This window comes from Oryctolagus cuniculus, chromosome X (assembly GCF_964237555.1).
Source record: "Oryctolagus cuniculus chromosome X, mOryCun1.1, whole genome shotgun sequence".
NCBI lineage: Eukaryota > Metazoa > Chordata > Mammalia > Lagomorpha > Leporidae > Oryctolagus > Oryctolagus cuniculus.
This window is the reverse complement of record NC_091453.1, coordinates 78,656,904-78,677,407: the sequence shown is the minus strand read 5'-3', so window position 1 is coordinate 78,677,407 and position 20,504 is coordinate 78,656,904. Positions and strand designations below refer to the sequence as shown.

Sequence of the window (20,504 nt, the reverse complement as noted above, 5' to 3'; positions counted from 1 at the left end):
ATTCTATGGGTCTGCTGTGTATCTCACTTCCCATGTTGGATCCTTCTCTCCCTTTTTGATTCTATCAGCTAGTATTTGCAGACACTATTCTTGTTTATGTGTTCCCTTTGGTTCTTAGTCCTATCATTATGATCAATTGTGAACAGAAATTGATCACTGGGACTAGTGAGATGGTATTGGTACATGCCACCTTGATGGGATTGAATTGGAATCCCCTGGTATGTTTCTAACTCTACCGTTTGAGGTAAGTCAGCTTGAGCATGTCCCGAATTGCACATCTCTTCCCTCTCTTATTCCCACTCTTATATTTAACAGTGATCACTTTTCAGTTAAGTTTCAGCACTTAAGAAGAATTGTGTATTGATTACAGTATTCAACCAAAAGTATTAAGTAGAACAAACAAACAAAAATACTAAGAGGGATAACATATCAAGTTGCTCATCAACAGTCAGGGTGAGGGCTGATCAAATCACCGTTTCTCATAGTGTTCATTTCACTTTAACAGGTTTCCTTTTTGGTGCTCAGTTAGTTGTCACCTATCAAGGAGAACAAGTGGTATTTGTTACCTTGTTATAATTTTAAATTACTGCTACAATTTTCCAAATTTGGAGGCATTTCTACACTACAAAGAAGTAGTCTTTGATGAAAGTAGTAGTGCATGAAGGTATAGAGGCCACAAAGAACCCTCTCTACTCCTAAACAGTTCACTTATGAAATTTCTTTTATTATGTCTCTGAAAGAGCTGCCTAATAAATTCAGTTGGGGCACTATAATTTTGGAATCAGAAACATGAATTTTTTGGAAGTTAAGGAGCACAGGCTATAATGTATGTACATGTGATTTTATTGTCAAAATATCTCAGTAATTTGAGGAAATAAGGGTCCACAGAAGCTGGCTTCGAAGTCTGGCCTAATGATCCTATTAGACATCATGATGGGAAATTATAAAGCATGACCAGCAGTTTTTGCACCAAGCCTCTGTGCTATTTCCTGACACTGGTATTAGGAATTAGGAGAAAATGCAGTCATCTTCGAATGTGCCATAGAATTTCACAACTCAACTTTTCCTCGGAAATATGCTGGAATATTTCCAAAGAGCCAAACTACTTGGTACAAACTTGTCTGTGTTCTCAACCAAACCCAAACTATTATGTAGAACTTATGACAATCAGAGTATTACAGCATGAGGGCCCCTACATACTGCATTGAGTTTTGCTCAAAATGATGCCATTAGCTTGTCGTTTTCTGGTTCTATTTTAGTGACACACTATGCTTAGCTTCTTTTTACCCACATATCTGAAAAATATGTATATATATTATTCTTCATTTAAGGAAAAGATAAGTCAAGCCACTTAAATATTGTCTTTTCATCTATCTTTTCAAATATGTAAAAGAGCACCTAAAAAGTGCTGGGTGCTGGAGAAATAATGGTAAGCATGCTTCTCCATCTCCACGATTATGGAATAAATGGACACAGTAGCTGATTATCTCATTTATTTTATCTACCATATCCTTGTATTTGAGAGGGAGTGAGAGACAGAGCTCCCATCCACTGGTTCATTCCACAAATGCCATAATGTATTGGACTGGGCTGGGGCTTGGCTGGAGGAAAGCCAGAAACCAGGAATACAATCCAAGTCTCTTTACATTTGTAACAGCAACCAAACCACTTGGGCCATCACTGCATTGGCAGGAACTAGAGAGCTGGAGACATGAATCAAACCTAGGCATTCTGATATGGGATGCAGGCATCTTATCCATTGTCTTAACCTCTATGCCAAATGCTCACTACCATGGCAAACATTTGAATACAAGTTGGTGTAATTGTAAGGATGAATTTGCACCAGAGTTTGTTGTGAACATAAAGTAAATTGCCCATAATTGAGGGGGAAGGGTTTCAGGACAGTCTTCATGGAGATGATGTCACCCAAACTAATGATATTGTGTCTCAAACCTAGTTTTGGTTAGTCTCAAAAGTTCACATTTATTCTGCTATAGTATAGTATACTACAAGGGTACCTCAGAAAGTTTATGGAAAAATTAAATGGAGAAATAAGTTTATTTTGTTGCAGAAAGTTTTGAAATGAGTGCACAGATTTTTTATTGTCTATTTTCCACAAACTTTTTGAGGACCTTTCATTATAGTAAATATAGCACACTATAGGCTACAGAATGCTGAACTAGCAATTCAACATTGATGCATAATAAATATCTTAATCTAAGAATACTATGCTTTTATTTCCCTTAAGGTTCGTGAGGTAAAAAGAATGAAAATAACTTAGAAATAGTTCCCTCCAAAATGAAGTACCGTTAAAAATATATATAATTATATTCTGATTCTTCAAGATTTTACCATAGGCAAGAAACTGTAAAGTGAGCAAAAGGGAAAAGTAAAAGTCTGAAACCCTTCTGTATTTGTATATGGACTCTACAGTAAGCTTCTTTTATCTGCTTTCTAAAAACAGAAAGGTAAGAACTTTTTAACTTTTTAAATGATTATTTCCACCAGAAGACTGTAGAATAATAATCAACTTTCATGGATCTTAAGTGATAAATAATCTAGATTCTTGCCTTCTAGCATCCTGTGCTAGTGGTCCCTTTAATGCCTTCAGCTGGTATTGCCAGGTACTTGTTGCAATAACATAAATTTCAGGAAGAAAATAATTCAAAAAGCTATCAAATGCTTGGTCTGATGTCAGCTTCCCCTGTGCTTTTTCCCTAGGGAATGAAACCAATTTCATATATTTTCTGTTACCACCTACTGATGACACCCAAATCTAATTCCAGGCCAATAGATTTTTCAACACTTTGAGTCCTTTGTCTTAATATTTTATGAAGTGTTTATGCCAAGAGGAAGACTTATCTGTGGAAAAATATGTCAAAGAAAAAAATACTTATTGGTATCTGGAAAACAAAATCTAAAGACTGAGCATTAGGTATTAATCTAGAGAAAACAGGCAGGGTAGGAACCACAGGTACAACTGCATTAAATGAGGCTTTTTCTTGTTGTGTTCATGCTGGTTTCTCCCTTGTGGTACGATGATTTTCCAATTTTATTCTGCAGCCATTTTTCCTTGACCTTATCTCTTCTGTTGATTCACAAACTTTGGCATATGATTAATCTGGTTTTCAAGCTGTAAATACACAGCTTCATTTCCTGGCTAACTTATGTTGCCTCCTTGACCAGGACACATGCTTTTCTTTTGTGATATAATATCACAGTCAGTCCATAGTGCAGCTATGTATCTGTCTCCATCCCTTGCTTTTGAATTTCTGTTTAAATTTCAAGTTTGAATCAAGATTTTCATGGCATAAAGTTCTAGAAAAATTTCTACCCCTTGCCCCAAAGTAATTAAGTGATAATCATAGTCTAGCAAAAATACACTTTTTAAAATTTTTATTTTATTTGAAAGGCAGAGTTACAGAGAGGGGGGCGGGGGAGAAAGAAAAAGAGAGAGAGGTCTTCCATCCATTGATTCCCTACCCAAATGGCCACAACTGCCAGGGCTGAGCCAGGCTGAAGCCAGGAGCCAGGAGCTTCTTCCAGGTTTCCTATGTGGGTACAGGGGCCCAAGCACTTGAGCCATCTTCCACTGCTTTCCCAGGCCATTAGCACGGAGCTGTATTGGAAGTAGAGCAGCCAGGACTCAAAGCGGCACCCATATGGCATGGTGGTGTCACAGGCAGCAGCCTTACAGGCTGTTCTAAAATGATGGTCCCAAAAATGCATTTTTGAAACAAATTCATAAAAGTAAATTCTATTACATAGAATATGTCAATAAAATGAGTAAAATGTGACATAGTAAGGCTAATAAACCTCTTATGTTCTAGGTACAATGGCTCAGTGTGTTGTTGGAAGCCATGGAGTGCTTCAATTTAGAGTAAGCCTCTGAGAACGTGTGATTTGGGGCCACTGCTAAAGTTGCCTTGCCTTCCCATGGCAGACAAAGTATCTCCTCATTGCCTGCCATTTTCTACAATTCCCATAATAGGAATTCAACTTTAATTTTTAAAACATAGATACTGTTAATGGGAGAAAGAGGTTTAAAAGTAAAGAAAGTACCCAAAGGTCAGTTTTGCCTTTCCAAGATTTCCCTGAGACCCCACCTTCTATGAATTGTTGTTTATACAATTAGCATGCTATGAGGCAGGAGCTGTGGCACAGCAGGTTAAGCCACTGCTTGGGACACCCACATCCCATATTGAGTACCTCGGTTGAGTCCCAGATATCCTGCTTCCAATTCAGCTTTCTTCTGATGGGCATCCTAGGAGAAAACAGATGATGACTCAAGTGTTGGTTCCCTGCCATGTGGGAGACTCAAAAGGATTTCTGAGTTCCTGGCTTCAGCCTGACTCTGCCCTAGCTCTTGTTGGCATTTGGCAGTGAACCAGCAAATGGAAAATCTCTCTCTCTCTCTCTCTCTCTCTCTCTCTCTCTCTCTCTCATGTGTGCACTTGCTCTCTGCTTTTCAAATAAATAAAAGTAAGCATCTTTTTTGAAAAAAGAATATTGACATACTAAAATTTGTAAAATGCTATAAAGTCTGGCTAACAACAAAGATTAAGTGATAAAACAGGAAGAGTAATTCAATCTAGCGTTCAAAGAACATAGCTGCAATGTCACATATATGGAGCATTCATTTCAGAGAGACCCTTATATATTTCCTGTTATGTTTACATGACATGTTTCCTTCTATTATTCCTGGCAATATCTGTCTTAGGGAAAACACAGGAGTCATGAAAATGAGTTCCCTTTGCAAGCACTCATTACAAGGATTTAATTCACTAAGAATTACGTTGGCATGTTAAATTTGCAGCTTTTCTATCACATTTAAATGCTTTGTGTCAGTATTTATCTAAATGCTTACTCTGAATAGAAACTAGGATGGGGTTTATTACAGGAAGTTTCTTCTGGGAAACATTGTAGCTTTCCTGTCTGTCACCATTTGTTCCCAGCATGCACCTTGTTTAGTCATCCAATAACAACCATCAGATCCTTCTCCAAAATTCAGGGTTCCTTAGGGTAAAACAATAATTTCTTCCTAGTGCACCTTTTCCTACTGCTAGATGTAGCCATGCATTTCAATGTATTTTGAGTCTCTTCTCCCTTGTTATGCTGTGAAAGGTTATTTACATACCTAAAGAAAGCATATCTGGAGGAGTAACTGCCCAGAACTCTGTGGCTCCTTCCCTGGTTAACCCAATTTTACTTCCCCATAACCTACATGGGTTGCACACTCTGTAAACCTACATTATGAAAAGCAGGCTATATTCTCCGAAGACATCTCCAGTAGCTCAGATGTAACAGGATTTGTGTACCGACACGAGACACGGAGGCCTCTTAACAGGAAGTAGTCTTTTATTCTGCAGGCTTAAGGCCAGGGGGACTTTCTTATCCAAAATCCTGAGCCCTGAACAAAGAAGGGTTTTTCCTTATAGATGGTTGTAGCCTCTTTGTCTCCCTTATAAGGTTACCTGCTTAAGTTTGATTGGATATTGTAATGTTACATGGAAGCCACAGGACTGACACAATACTGAGCATGCAAACATAGTTACTGAAGTTTGTTTTTGTTGTTGTTGTTGTTGTTGTTTTTACACACATACTGAGCCATTAGCTGTCTGGCAAGGGTTAACATCATTTTTCTGTCAGCAGAACCTGACATGGGTATATATGAGCAGATAGGGGCTACAGTTGAAGCATTCATAGGCAGGCAGATAACAGCCACATTTCATTCCCGGGACGGATGCCTCCCTTTTTCTTCTTCTGAGGTTGGGAAAGCCTCTACCACAATTTTAATCATGTCAGTTAGAAACAAGATTAATTAAGACAGAGGCCTCTGCCACATTCCCTGCATTTGATGCTTTGGGCAGTTACTCCTCCAGATAGTGCTTTTGGGTCAGAGAGCATCATGCTGGTTCAAGAACTTGTATTTTTACAGCATTATGACATCTGTAGCTGGGTTTGAATTTGACCAAGGTCTTTATGAAGCTGGAGATAGTTTTCATAGACAAGGGCACAAGAGAAGGTGAAGTCAGACAAGTCCGTTACATTATAATCACAGCACCTGTGAGAGATTGGAATCCACTATAAGTTAAAAGCCATTCCCCAAACAAGTCTGGACATCTAACCTTTCTAGGTCTGCACTGGAATATGGACGACTTTTTATTTGATCAGTCATTTTTTATGACTTTGTTCTCATTATCTATTTGTATACACCAGCTGTTAAGATTAAAGTTTTGGCCAGTGCCACAGCTCAATAGGCTAATCCTCTGCCTGCAGCGCCGGCAGTTGGGGTGCCGGATTCTGTCCAGGTTGCTCCTCTTCCAGTCCAGCTCTCTGCTGTGGCCCAGGAAGGCAGTGAAGGATGGACCAAGTGCTTGGGTCCATAGGAGACCAGGAGGAAGCACCTGGCTCCTGGTTTCGGATTGGCGCAGCGTACCGGCCGTGGCGGCCATTGGGGGGGGGCTGAAGCAACAGAAGGAGGACCTTTCTCTCTGTCTTTATCTCTCTCACTGTATAACTCTGCCTGTCCAAAAAAAAAAGATTTATTTTATTTATTGAAAGACAGAGTTACAGAGAGAGGTAGAGACAGAGAGAGGTCGGTCTTCCATCCGCTGGTTCATTCCCAAGATGGCTGCAATGGCTGGAGCTGCACTGAACTGAAGCCAGGAGCCAGGAACTTCTTCCAGGTCTCCCACATGGGTGCAGGGCCTCAAGGACTTGGACCATCTTCTACTGCTTTCCCAGGCAATAGCAGAGAGCTGGATTGGAAGTAGAGCAGCCAGGTCTCGAAACCAGTGCCCATATGGGATGGCGGCATTACAGGTGGCAACTTTACCTGATACGCCACAGCACCGCCCCCCCCTTAACATTTTAGAGGTAATTTTACTTAATTTATACTCAGTAAACTCTTTATCAAGGGGAAAGGGAGGACGGGAAGGAGAAACAGCAGGATGAACTGGACTCCACTCCCTTATAAGCCCCAGTCTCAATACAGATTGTGAGCTCAGGTCTCAGCTTTTTGAGCTGACTACCTGGCCTGCCAGGCATATTTTTCACATTAAACCATGTAACCTTTTTACCACAGTTCTCTGTCTTGTATCAGTACTCTTTTTGCACAGAGACAAGAACCTATTTTACCTGGTAAGCCAGGTATATTTTTCCTCATTTACCACTGTTTTCTGTCTTACATCAGAACTTTTTTTTGCATGGAGACAAGAACCTATTCCACCATCTCTGCTAACAGTACCACATCGCCAAGGGTCTTTGAGCATGGGCTTCTAGCTCTGCAAGGCCAACCCAACCACATGCAAGAGGCCATGACAATCAGTGATGAGAGCATCTGTGAAAATTCAGCACCAAGACTGATGGACACCCTGACAGAGCCCCAGGCAGGGAAGACTCTGCCCCCTGGAGCTTCCTGCATCTGCCCTGCCACCTGCCACTGCACTCCACACATCAGGGCACTCACTGGAAGCAACTGATGGGATTTTTCTTTAGAAATCCCATGAATGCGCAGAGCCTACTCTGCTCGTGTACTGCTTCTCGCAGGGCCCTGGCCCTAGTGTGGCTCTCAGGCAACCCATGATCTGCCTGGCTTCTTGCCAAGCTCTGCCGGGCAGAGCTCAGAGCCCTGGGGAAAGTCACCAGCCCACCACCCAGTACCTGGGAGTCGTGGTTTTGTCTCAGTGCTCCACTCCAGCATCTTATGAGATTGCTAGGGCAACTCTGGGAGTTGATCAGGCTCCCCTTCTGCCATCTGTGGCAGGTCCTCCAAACCAGTTGAACCTGGGTTCCTACCAGTTCCAATGGACAATGCTTCTGAGACTAGTTCCTGCACCAACGGGGTTCCATTGTGCTTCCAGGGTTGGGATCCCTGCATGCCAGGGGACAGCCACCACCCCCCCCCCCATGGAGCAAGTGGTCCCTTGGTATCAAGAGAGTTTACCACCCACACCAGGGGCCCTATGCCCCTGAAGACAATGGAGGTGGAAAACCCATCATCCAATCATGGACCAGCCCCCAGAAAAATGTAGCAGGATTTGTGTAACGACACAAGACACCCAGGCCTCTTAACAGGAAGTAGTATTTTATTATGTAGGCATAAAGCCCAGGGGGAATTTGGTACCCAAAATCCTGAGCCCTGAACAAAGAAGGGTTTTTCCTTACATATGGTTTTAGCTTCTTTGTCTCCCTTATATGTTTACCTGCATAAGTTTGATTGGATATTCTAATGGTGGCCACAGGACTGATACAATACTGAGCATGCAAACATAGTTACTGAAGTTTTTTGGTTTTTTTTTTTTTTTTCCACACATCCTGAGCCATAAGCTGTCTGGCAGGCAGGGGTTAACATCATTGCTCTGTACTGGCAAGCAGCAGAACCTGAAGTGGTTACATATGAGCAGATAGGGACTACAGTTGAAGCATTCATAGGCAGGCAGATAACAGCCACATTTCATTCCCAGGACAGATACCTCCCTTTTTCTTCTTCTAACCTTGGGAAAGACTCTACCACAACTTTAATCATGTCAGTTAGAAACAATATTAATTAAAAGACAAAGGCCTCTGCCACACAGAAAGAGCCAGAATATGTTATCAGAATAACAAGACCCTCTTGTTAACCTCAGGTAACCTGACAGTAAATTAAAATAGAAGATATTTTTTTTATTTTCCCCTGAGTCACATCAATTTATAAATTGACTATTATAGTAAAAAGTAGAAATTTTGTTGAATATCAAGCAATATAACCAATATTTACATGTTTACCAAGTAGTCCTTTGATATTTGAATTACAATTAATTAATCTTAAAAATATAATATAGATTTATGAAGCCAAAGAAAAGAAGACTTTACAATTTCATCTAATTAAATTATTTGTAACCATGAAAACAGTCACACTACCCCACAGGTCAAAATTTGCTAAAAAACAAAACACTTAAATACATCCAAAGTATATTTCACAATCCCCTTTATTAATGCACGAAAGCATTTAAAGCTACACCCTCGGTGATTAAATACTGTGAGAAACAGGCTCAAGAAGTAAGGACTTGGAAATTCCTGATGACAATATGGTGGTGGGAGTTCATCAATACCTTCATAAATATCTTCCAGAGCAGGATAAAGCAGACGCGAAGGAAATCCTATTCCCATCTTGGAGTCTGATGGAGAAGTTTAAACCGAAATTGACAAGTCCCAAACCACAGTTCAAAGCTGAAGAATCTGGACAATCCAAGAAAGGTGTCTCGATGTCACACCAGGGTTTTTTTTGATAGTGTTCGTATTCAGTCTTGAGAGAAGATATAACACAGGTGAAGATGGTAGTGTAGAGGGTTCTGGAGCTGAGATGTAGATATTCTGCTTCCAGACAAAATGAAAGTAATGTCTTCAGTCAGCCAAAGGTCTTTTGCTGTCACGAGGACGCTGGAAAAGCTGGGCACGAGGAGCCTACGCAGTGAGAACAGCCCCGCCACAGAGGGCAAGAGTCAGTGGAGGAGCTCCTGATATACTACTGGGTCTGCCTCTCATTGGTGGAAATTCTGGGTGGGGCTGATTACATCAACAGTGAATTGAATTGTGACATCATAGAACGTGTAAGTACTGACATGTTTGTTACTGAGCTATGTATTCATTATAAACCACTAAGCTAGGTTGTAACGTCAAGAAGTTTACAGTGTACCAGAAGATATAAACAGCAGCAACAACAAAATACAAGATAGATATGCTAAAATACAGAAATATTCCTGATGCCAAGGAAAGACAGGAAGGACTAATTAACTAACTCTAGGTGTGCAGTTTTAGACAGGGCTTCCCAAATAAAGTCTTTTCTCAGCTGGGTCTTCAGTTATGGGATGGAGTTTCCCTGGGGAACTAGGAAGGGGTCAAGAAAAGGGGATTTTACAGATGTCATTCTAGACAAAAAGGACAGTCCAGAAGCACAGACAAGTGAAAGGGGGGAAATGACTGGCAATGAGGTTCACGTACAAAGCACATTTCAGATCTCAGAGTAATGTAATTTTTCATGGCGTATTATGACCTCCTTACTCATTAACCCTTAGAGAATGAAAACTATCTGTGTAAGAATACTTTCAAGCCATCATTAATGTTGGATATCCCTAAAATCTAGGCAACATAATATATTCCATGAAATTCTATGGATTTGTTTTCTGTAACATCATTGCTGATCTCCTTGACATTTTCTCCATGTCTTTGACTGCATTTAAACTTCATTTTCTTCCCTCTCTAGTCTTCTCTGAAAAGCCTTAGCTCATAAATTGGACAGCTTTAGGTATACCATACTGAGTATTCCCAGAATATCATGTCCACTACCTCTGTCAAATCATTTAACTTGTAATGAAACGTTTTGTTTTTGTCTCTTTCTACTATACAGTGAATTCCTAGTTATTAATATATAAAAATCTCAATTAAATTAGTACAAGTTGAACAAACAGGATGGAATCACACCTTTGAAGATAGATACACACATGCAAACATACATATATAGATATAGATGGATGATAGATTATAGATATAGATAGATGGGTGACTGGATACATATTCAAATCTCAATTATCAACTGCATCACAGCATTAATATCACGAAGCTTCAGTGGCTTCTTTTGCTTTCTTTTTTTTAAAGATTTATTTATTTACTTGAGAGGCAGAGTTAGAGAGAGAGGGAGAGACAGAGAGGTCTTCCATCGCTGGTTCACTCCCTAAATGTCCACAACTGCTGGCTGGAACTGGGCCGATCTGAAGCCAGGAGCCTGGAGCTTCTTCCAGGCCCAAACACTCAGGCCATATTCAACTGCTTTCCCAGGTCATCAGCAGGGAGCTGGATCACAAATGGAGAAGCCAGGACTCAAATCAGCACCCATATATGATGCTTGTGCCGCAGGTGGATTCTTAACCTACTATTCCACAACACTAGCCCTTTTTGTTTTCTTTTAATCTCTACTTTGGAGCTACTTTCTAAGGTTATTGTAGGGAATACATAAAATAATCTATGTATAGTTTCCTGGAAAAATACTTAACTAATGCAGTTTTACTCTTATTTCATAAATTTGAGATTTATTCAAGATACTATGAATATATAATAGTGAATATTGTAAATTATATATTATTCATGTATAATATAATGAATATAAATTGATACTTTAGCAGGCTAAACCAAAAAAAAATGGTTCATCCTGATAGAAGTAGAGCATCATTTAATAAAATTCAATAAATACTTCTCAAATATGGAAATAAAAATGCCCTATCTTGGGGCTGGCATTGTGGTGTAGCAGGTGAAGCCACCAGCATTGACCCATTATCCCATAGGGATGCCGGTTCCAGTACCAGCTTTTCCACTTTCGATCCAGCTTCCTACTAGCGTGCCTGAGAAAGCAGTGGAAGATGGTGCCAGTGCTCGGGCCCCTGCACCCACATGAGAGACTTAAAAGAAGCACCCGGTTCCTGCCTCGGATTGGCCCAGCTCCAGAAATTGTGGCCATTTAGGGGATGAACCAGTGGATGGAAGACTTTTTCCCTCCATCTCTCCCTCTCTGTCTTGTAACTCTGCCTCTCAAATAAATAAATAAAATCTTTTAAAAAACTGTATATATTAATTCTGATTCCAAAATCAGACAAGGACACACAAGAAAACTGCAGACTGATACTCCTTATAAATATAGTTGCCAAAATCATCAACAGAATGTTAGCAAACTGGATTCAGCAACATATAAAAAGGATTTAACACCATAATAACTGTGTTACCCTAGCAAAGAAGAGTTGGTTCAGCATGTGAAATTCAGTCATATTAATAAAGTAAAGGACAGAAACTACCTGGTAACTTCAGTAGACACCAAAAAAAATTGGCATTTCAAGAAATATAACACAGTTTCATTTTAAAAATAGCAAAGGAATAGAAGGACTCAATGTAGACCTAATCAAGAGCTTTGTGAAAAGTGAATGTTTGTGTAGTGTGGAATTCACATGCCTACATGTTTGTTCTGTTTATTTGAGTTAGAGACTTTTGATTCATATTGAAAATAGAAGATTTCAGTACATAATGAAATTAAACTTCAAATGTTCAAGTTCCTGATTAAATTTTCTTTGTGGTAAGGTGAAATGCTGTATAAATTTGTCTATTTTTTCCAATATTGTTTTTGATGAATGCTAATGGCTATCCTTATTAATATGCTTTTCTTATACAGCTAAAGCTTTTTGTATGCCTGGAATAGTTTTCAATTCCCAGCCTATCTCTGATAACTTCAAACAACAGCCTTGAACATAAGACTAAATCATGCCTAGCAATCATTCCTTCGACCATACCTGAGTTTCATCCTTCCTAGCTCTCTGGCTCAGAGACTTTGTGTTAGAAAATATAAAGGTTTCTTCAATACTGGACTCCTGAAACACATTAACATATTTCCAATTTTTTAAAATATTTTGAGGGGCTGGTGTTTTGGCACAGTGGGTTAAGATGCTACCTGCAATGCTGGCATCCTATATGGGCACTGGTTTGAGTCTCAGCTGCTCCACTTCTGATCCAGCTGCTTGCTAATGAGTCTGAGATAGCAGTGGAAGATGGCCCCAAGTGCTTGGGCCCCTGCACCCACATGGGAGATCTGAATGGAGTTTTAGCTCCTGGCTTCGGCTCGGCCTTGGCCCTGCCCCTGCCCCTGCCCCTGCCCCTGCCCCTGCCCCTGCCCCTGCCGTGAACCCTGGGGAGTGAACCAGTGGGTGGAAGATGGATCTCTCTCTCTCTCTCCCCCTCCCCTCTCCGTCTCCCTCTCCCTCTCCCTCTCTCCCTGTCACTCTGCCTTGCAAATAAATAAATGATAAAAAAGAAATTTGAGAAAGTTTTAGAGAAAATTTTTCTATTGTTTTTAAAGATTTAATTATTTATTAGAAAGGCAGAGAGAGATCTCCCATTCAGTGGTTCACTCCCCAAATGACCAAAACAGCCAGGGCTGTGTCTGGCTGAAGCCATGAGCCTGGAACTCCATCTGGGTCTCCCATGTGGGTGGCAGAATCCCAGATATTTGGGTCACGTTCTGCTACTTTTCCCAGGTGAATTAACAGGGATCTGATTCAAAAGTGGAACAGCAGGAGTGGAACCAGAGCCCATATGGGATGCCAACATTGCAGTTGGAGGCTTAACCCTCTGTGCCACAACAATGGACCTGAAAAATATTTTTAAATAATACTAATTTAACTTTAAACCTTAACTTAACATTTGTATATATGTACAAGTATATATGTGTGTGTGTATATGGAGTTTTAGCTATGGATCAATGTCACTTTCTAGAACCCTTTAAAAACTTTGGAAGGAGTTTCTATTTTGCTTTAAAATTACCCACTTTTAATCTGTTCTCATAATTCTGCAGAGTGAACTGTCTGAATTGTAAATAAATAAAAAAGCATAATAGTTTAGGATGTGGGGATGTTTGCAAATTAGGCATACGAAAATTAGTCAGTATTGATTTTAACCCATGATATAAAAAGAAAACATAGGGGCATTCAAGGTCAGAGGCAGTGGTTCATTGAGAGATGTGTTTCCAAGCTGTTGGTGATTACTGCAAGTAACCCAAAGGATTGATAACTAGAGAAAACAGATGTGAGTAGAGGTTACCAGTTCACAAACAATTGTTCCTAAGGTAATTTGACTAAAAGGTAGAGATACTATTTCTTCAAATTAAATGCTGCTTTGAGTGGTCTTTTTTTAATATTTATTTATTTATTTGAAAGTCAGAGTTACAGAGAGGCAGAGGCAGAGAGAGAGGTCTTCCATCTGCCAGTTCACTCCCCAGATGGCCACAATGGCCGGACCTATGCCAATCCAAAGCCAGGAGCCAGGAACTTCTTCTGGGTCTCCAACATGGGTGCAGGGGCCCAAGGACTTGGGCTTTTCCAGGCCATTGCAGAGAGCTGGATGGGAAATGGAGCAACCAGGACTCGAACCAGCACTCACATGGGATTTGGGCACTGCAGGCGACAGCCTTACCCACTACGCCACTGTGGCAGCCCCTTGAGTGGTCTTAAAGCATGGTTGCTACATGATGTTTTAAGGACTCTGCCTGGTTCCTGACAGATGTTTATGATACTAGAATCGGAAGCTACTGATTTGGACTTTGATAATTGTTTTATAAATATTAATTTAAGATAGAAGGGAATTGGTTTTATATATTTTTAATTTTATTTCTGTATTTTATCCATTTGAAAGGCAGAGAGAGAGACAGAGAGAGAGAGAGAGAGAAATAAAGAAATATCTTCCATTCACAGTTTCATCTCCCAATGCCCATTACAACCAGGGCTGGGCAGGCCAAAGCTAGGAGTCCAGAACTCATTCCAGGTCTCCCATGTGGGTACAGTATTTGAGCCATCCCCTGTTACCTCCCAGAGTATGCATTAACAGAAAGCTGAAACCAGGAGTCAGGATTAAAACCTAGGCACTCCAAGAAAAAATGAGGACATCCCAGGCAGTGTCTTAACTACTAGGCCAAGCTTTTCCATGATAATTGATTTTATATGTTAACATCCTGTGTTTAGTTTAAAATAATGTAGCCCATCAAATTCCATGGAAATTAATAATTCACCAAGAGAAGGTGGAAACAGTGGTCAATGAAATATTGGTGATGATGATTTACTTGGTCATAAATAAGTCATTCATTACTTAGAATATTAATCTTTGATGAAACCTACATTAAAATGAAATACTGCATTTTAGTATTTATGAGCATGCTATTAAATTAATCACTGAGTATAATTATTCAAAAGATCCTTTAGCATTTACTTTAGTTTTCCCGAAAATTGGCATGACTGAATGGCCATGTCACTAACCATTCAAAAACTTAGGAGAGTAGCAAATTTTGATATTACAAGTATCATCAAGACTAAATTATGAATACAAGATGGGCTTCTTAAGATTATTTTTTATTTTATTGACTTAGAAATCACTTTATATCAAAGACATAGTCAAATGGATTTTATTTTTTTCCTCTGAAAATAAAGTACCAGGGGCAGCCTGGCAGTTAAGGCACCAGTATTGGAGGGCCTGGGGTTTTGATACTGGACTCTACATCAGACTCCCAGCTTTCTGTTAACCTGGACCCTGGGCCGCAGCAGTAATGGCTTAAGTAGCTGAGTTCCCGATAGCCACGTGGGAGACCTGAATTGAGTCTTGGTTCTGGCTTCAGCCTCTGACTCACTGCTGTTCTGGGGGGTGAACCAGTGGAAGGGAATACTGTCTATATCTGTCTCTTCCTCTCTCTGTCTTTCTTGGTCTCTCTGCCTCTCATGAAACTACAGGAATCAAAAAATAGAATATCAGATTAAGGACACACTTAATGTAATTAAGTAAAGCCAAAAGCAAAATCAGACAATATAGCTACATAAAGCCACAATTATGTCTTATTTCCTTGCCTGCATCCTTTCTTTCCCCCACTACTGAAAGAATAGTCATAAAAGTATAAATATAGCAGAAATATTCATTTATATCTATTTAGTTAGGCAGAGAACTCTAGAAAAATATGCATAATTTCTTTTTAATCCTTATCCCATTCCACTAGTTATGGTACATAAAATTGTGGAGGCTTCCATCCAACTCTATAGAAAGTGTCAACACAGACATGGAAATCTTTGGCATGCATCCATAAGCATGACCTTGAGGTCAGCTTGAAAGGAACTCGCTTCATAAGAAATCATATGGAAAGCTCCAGGGAATATGGGTGGTGGGGTTGTCTTAGGGGATGTTTATAGATTGTAATTAATCCCCACAGATGTCAATTCCTAGCAGAACTTCAGGCTCGCAAAGTTTTACAGGTAGAAAATTCTCAGGTTAAGAACCTTCAGATGAGCAGTACGTAGGCAAAATTTGCTTAGCTGAATCAACAAGAATGATAGAATCTTTCTCTAGCTGAGTTTATTTCAGTATGTGGTGGTTACACTGCATAGTCACAGAATCTCAAATCTCAAGATACGGGGTTGGCTTGGTGGTGCAGTAGGCTAAGCCACCACTTGGGATGCTGGCATCCCATATGAGTGCTGATTTGAGCTACAGTTGCTCTGCTTCCAATCCAGCTCCCTCTTAATGCATCTGGGAAGCAACAGAAGATGATCCAAGTACTTGGGCCCCTGCCACCCATGTGAGAGACCCAGAAAGAGTTCTGGGCTCCTGGCTTCTGCCCAAGGTGCTGTGGGCATTTGGGAAGTGAACTAATGGATAGGAAATCTCTCTCTCTCTTCCTGTCTCTCTCTCTCTCTCTCTCTCTCTCTCTCTCTCTCATCTCTTTCTCGCTCTCCTTCTCTCTCTATGTGTGTATGTGTGTATGTGTGTGTGTGTCACTCTCTCTTACTCTCTCTCAATCTTTTTTAATAAGTAAATAAGTCTGTTTTAAAGATCTCAGGACGATGCTTCTAGGCCTGCATTTTGAGCAATTAACTTGTGATACATGTGGGATAATTAATTTCAAGTGGGATAACTACCCAAAAAAAGTGCATACAGGTCATCTAGGGTCTTGCATCCATCTTTGCTGCCACTGTAGTATAAGAAACCTGTTTCTATTATTTACAGGGAGTCAGGGTATACCCTGGAGGGTGGTTGTAACTCAGAAAACATCTTGACACCTGTAACTGTCAGGTTTTCCTCCTTTTGATTAAGTTGGTGAGAAATGATAGTTTTGAGATACAGGGTTTAGATTTCAGAAAGAGGTGAGCTGCTAGTCGGAAGGCTTCTAGTTCACTTAGACTGTTGGTAATTATGGCCAGTTCAACAGGAAGAGAAGATCAGGCAGAAGAGGCTTTCATGACATCATTCACACAGTGAAGCATGGATCGATCAGCGGTGAGTCCCTCAACAGGAAGCAGAAGTTCATGGTGCAGCAGTTAACCTTCACATGGGCAGGGAGGTTGAACATCCTGCATAGTGCTGCCAAGAAATCCCTATTTCATACCAAGGGGGGGCTGGCTGGTTGCATATGTAGGATGTCCCATCTCCCAGCCCACTTCATCATGCCAGACACCAGAAAAATACCCTCCTTCGCTGAAGAGACATAAATCTGCATGTTAAGGAAGCAGAGACTGAGCTACATCATTAGGAAGGCACTCTGTAAAATGTATTTAGTAGATGGAGACCACTGAGTGCTATGACCTTGGTTTAAAGGAGGTAGTGGGTCCATGATGGATCTATAAGCTCAGGGCCACTAAATCCACATTAAGCTGTATTAGCTGGCTCAAGGATCAACAGAGTCACATGCGACTTCACTGGCTGTACAGAGAATGCCTCCAGAGTTACCTTCTGCTCTCAGCACTTCACCAAGGTAGTTGAACTTAGTAGTTGGACTTAGTTATTTAGGCTTGTCAGAGGCAGAATAACTACAGGGAGAGAGAACCCAATAAATGTAGAAAAAAGCAAAGGTTACAGTCTGAAAAGCAGAAATGAAAAAAAAAAAATGAGTCTCAAAATAAGGAACTGGATATTTGGATGCAATATTCCAAAGAAGACCCAATATTTCTGAGTGAAAAAAAAAAAAAACAATTTCAGACAAGAATCGAATTACAAGGGGGTTGGTATAATACCAAGGGGGAAAGTTAGTGGCATGCCCCCCCAAATATTTAGAAAATATAATTGACAGCAGACATAGGAACCAGTCATAGCCAGGGAACTCAATCAAGCGCAAGGTGATAGGAAATATCAAGAGGAGGGCTTAGCTCTCAAAACCATGGGGAAAGGAATTAGATAGTGAAGCAAAATCCAGCCAATCCTAAGGGTTCTTATGATTATGGATTCTATGGGAAATATATAATCTGAAAATAAAATAAGTTATGTAAACTAAATTTAGCTTTGTAAATAATGTACTATTATTACATAATTTTCTAGTGTTCTCAATAGATTGCTGAAATTTCACTATGCAAATGCATCAAGGTACTTCAAAAAGTTTGTGGGAAAATGGAATTAAAAGATTATTTGGGTGCAAACATTTTTTTAGTTACATACATAATTTTTCATAGTATGCATTTTCCATGAAATTTTTAAAGACCCCCTGTATTTGGAATGATTAGGAAATACTGCCAATAAACAATCAGTTCTGTGTACAGCACCAAGTTGAGTAATAGGATATTATCAAGTTTTCCAGACTTTAAGTTAGGAATCATGGTAAGCAGGCCATTTCCAAAGACTTCCAAGTTATAAAAAGTGCATTCAAATCTGGATTATGTTTCCAGTCAACAAACATGGCTGTGGTACTTTTCAGTGGGTGGCAAAGTGGGCCAATCAGAGTGAGGAAAAGGCTGAATCAGGATTTGGGATTTGAACTATTTGTATCCTTTTATTTTCCCAGGCAGCACAGACTCCACTGGAATTCTGGGCTCAATGTGTGGTTCCAAAACTTTGTAGTTTCATCTCTAAGGACTCCAAAATTCTATGTAAATATATAGACATACTATTGTTTATAATATTCCCTTATAGCTTTCAATGGTGTCATTCATCTTGGTAATTTGTATTTTCTATGTTTATTTCCTGGTCAATGTATTAAGTGATTCATCAATTTTATTGATCTTTTTTAAAACACCAGCATTTAATTTCATCAAATATTATTACATTTTCTCAATTTCATTTATTTCTGCTTTTATGTGTTTTCATTTCTTGTAACACTTGGATTTAATTTTCCATTCTTTGTGTAGAGCTTTAATTTGGAAACTCAGATAATGGATGTGAGATTTTCTTGTTTTCTAAAATCCTTGTAAATCATTAGTGCTAGAAATTTCCCAATGAGTATTGCTTTACCACATCATACAAATTTTATGTACTTTATTTTCATTTAGTTCAAGTTGTTTTCTCATTTCACTTGAGCCTTTCCTCTTTGAGACATGAATTATTTACAAGTGTGTTGTTTAGTATCCAAATATCTGGACACTTTCAAGATATTTTCCTGTTATTGATATTATATTAATTTTTATAGTTAAAGAACACACATTATCTGAGTTCAGCAATTTAATTTCTTGATAGTAATTTTATGGCCCACAATTTATCTTTACTGTTTGATATTCCATGAGCTCTTGAAAAGAATGTGTATTGTGCTTACTGATGTATTTTATAAATGTCAGTTAGGTTAAGTTTGTTGAAATGTTATAGACTTCTAAGTTTGCCAATTTTATGTCTTTTTGTTCTTCCAATTACTGAAGAAAGAATGTTGTAATCTTGAAGTATAATTGTGACTGTACTTTTGATGTCTTCTTTCTGTTCTATCTTTTTTATCTTTTTATTATTCATGAAATTTGAAGCCCTGTTATTAGGTACTAACTACTTAGGATTGTTATATTCCCTTGATGAATTGACATATTTATAATTAGAAAATGTTCTTTGTTATCCCTGGGAATATTATTTTATCTGAAATCCACTTTGACATTAATATAGCAATTCCAGGATTTTTTTTGTCATATTTGCCTGGCAAACTTTTTCATCTCTTTAACTACCTGTCAAACTATATTATTATATTAAATGTGTAGGGTTCCTTACAGACAGCATAAAATTAATTTTTTTCTCATTTTGAACCCAAGCATGCTTATCAGTCTTTAAATTAGTGTGTTTATACCATTTGCATTTTAAAAAATTATTGACTTATTTGATCTTATGTATGCCTTTTTTGTTTCCAATTTATCCTTTCTCCTTTCCATTCCTTTGTTTTCTGATTCTAAACTAGTATGGATTTTTTTTGTCTTTTATTTGAATATTCCATTTTTATTGATCAATCTACTTTTTGATATATTTCATTGTACAGTTTTGGGTTATTGCTTTTGTTTTATTAGACTTTGCTCTCTGATTAAAATTTACATGCATAGGTATGTTTCACAATGTCCTTATAATTAATATTTTATCACTTCAAGTGAAACATAAAAAATTTATAAACATATGTGTCTTCTTACCTTCCCATTTTTAAAATTTTTCGAAGTTTATTTGTTTTTATTTATTTGAAAGGGAGGGAGAGAGGGAGAGGAAGAGAGAGGTAGAGGGAAAGAAGGAGAGGGAGAGGGAGAGGGACCCATCCACTGGTTCACTTCCCAAATGCCCGCGACACCTGAGGCTAAATCAGGCTTAAGCCAATAGCCAGGAACTCAGTTTGCTCTCCCATGTGAGTTGCAGGGACCTAACTACTTAAGCTATCACCTGCTGCCTTTCAAAGTGTACATTAGCAAGAAGCTGGGATGGAGAACTGAGCTGACTTGAACATAGTCATTCTAATATGGCATGTGGGCATCTCAAGCAGTGGTTTAATGTACTAGGCCACAACGCCTGCCCCTACTTTTTGCCTCACTTGTACTATGGATCACATCTTGCACACATTAAGAACCTTTCTAGATGGCATGTTAATTTTTGCTGCTGGCAATCAAATGCATTTTGAAGATGTAAGATAAAATAGTCTGTTAGATTTTCCTAGCTATTCACCATTTCTGTTTTTCTTTCTTCATTCCTGAAGTTTCGAAATTTTTCTATACTGTAATTTCTTTTTCCTAAGGAACATC

At 39.1% G+C, this 20,504-nt stretch overlaps 1 protein-coding gene and 1 non-coding gene across 2 annotated transcripts in view; both read left to right on the top strand.

Moving 5' to 3' along the window:
* The window catches only part of HTR2C (5-hydroxytryptamine receptor 2C), a 354,866-nt gene that overhangs the window by 236,098 nt on the left and 98,264 nt on the right, over window positions 1-20,504 (top strand). The window lies entirely within an intron of this gene.
* On the top strand, window positions 16,895-16,975 carry MIR448 (microRNA mir-448). Its single transcript, NR_162643.1, is given in 1 exon segment — window positions 16,895-16,975. It is a non-coding gene; the product is annotated as a microRNA mir-448 (primary transcript).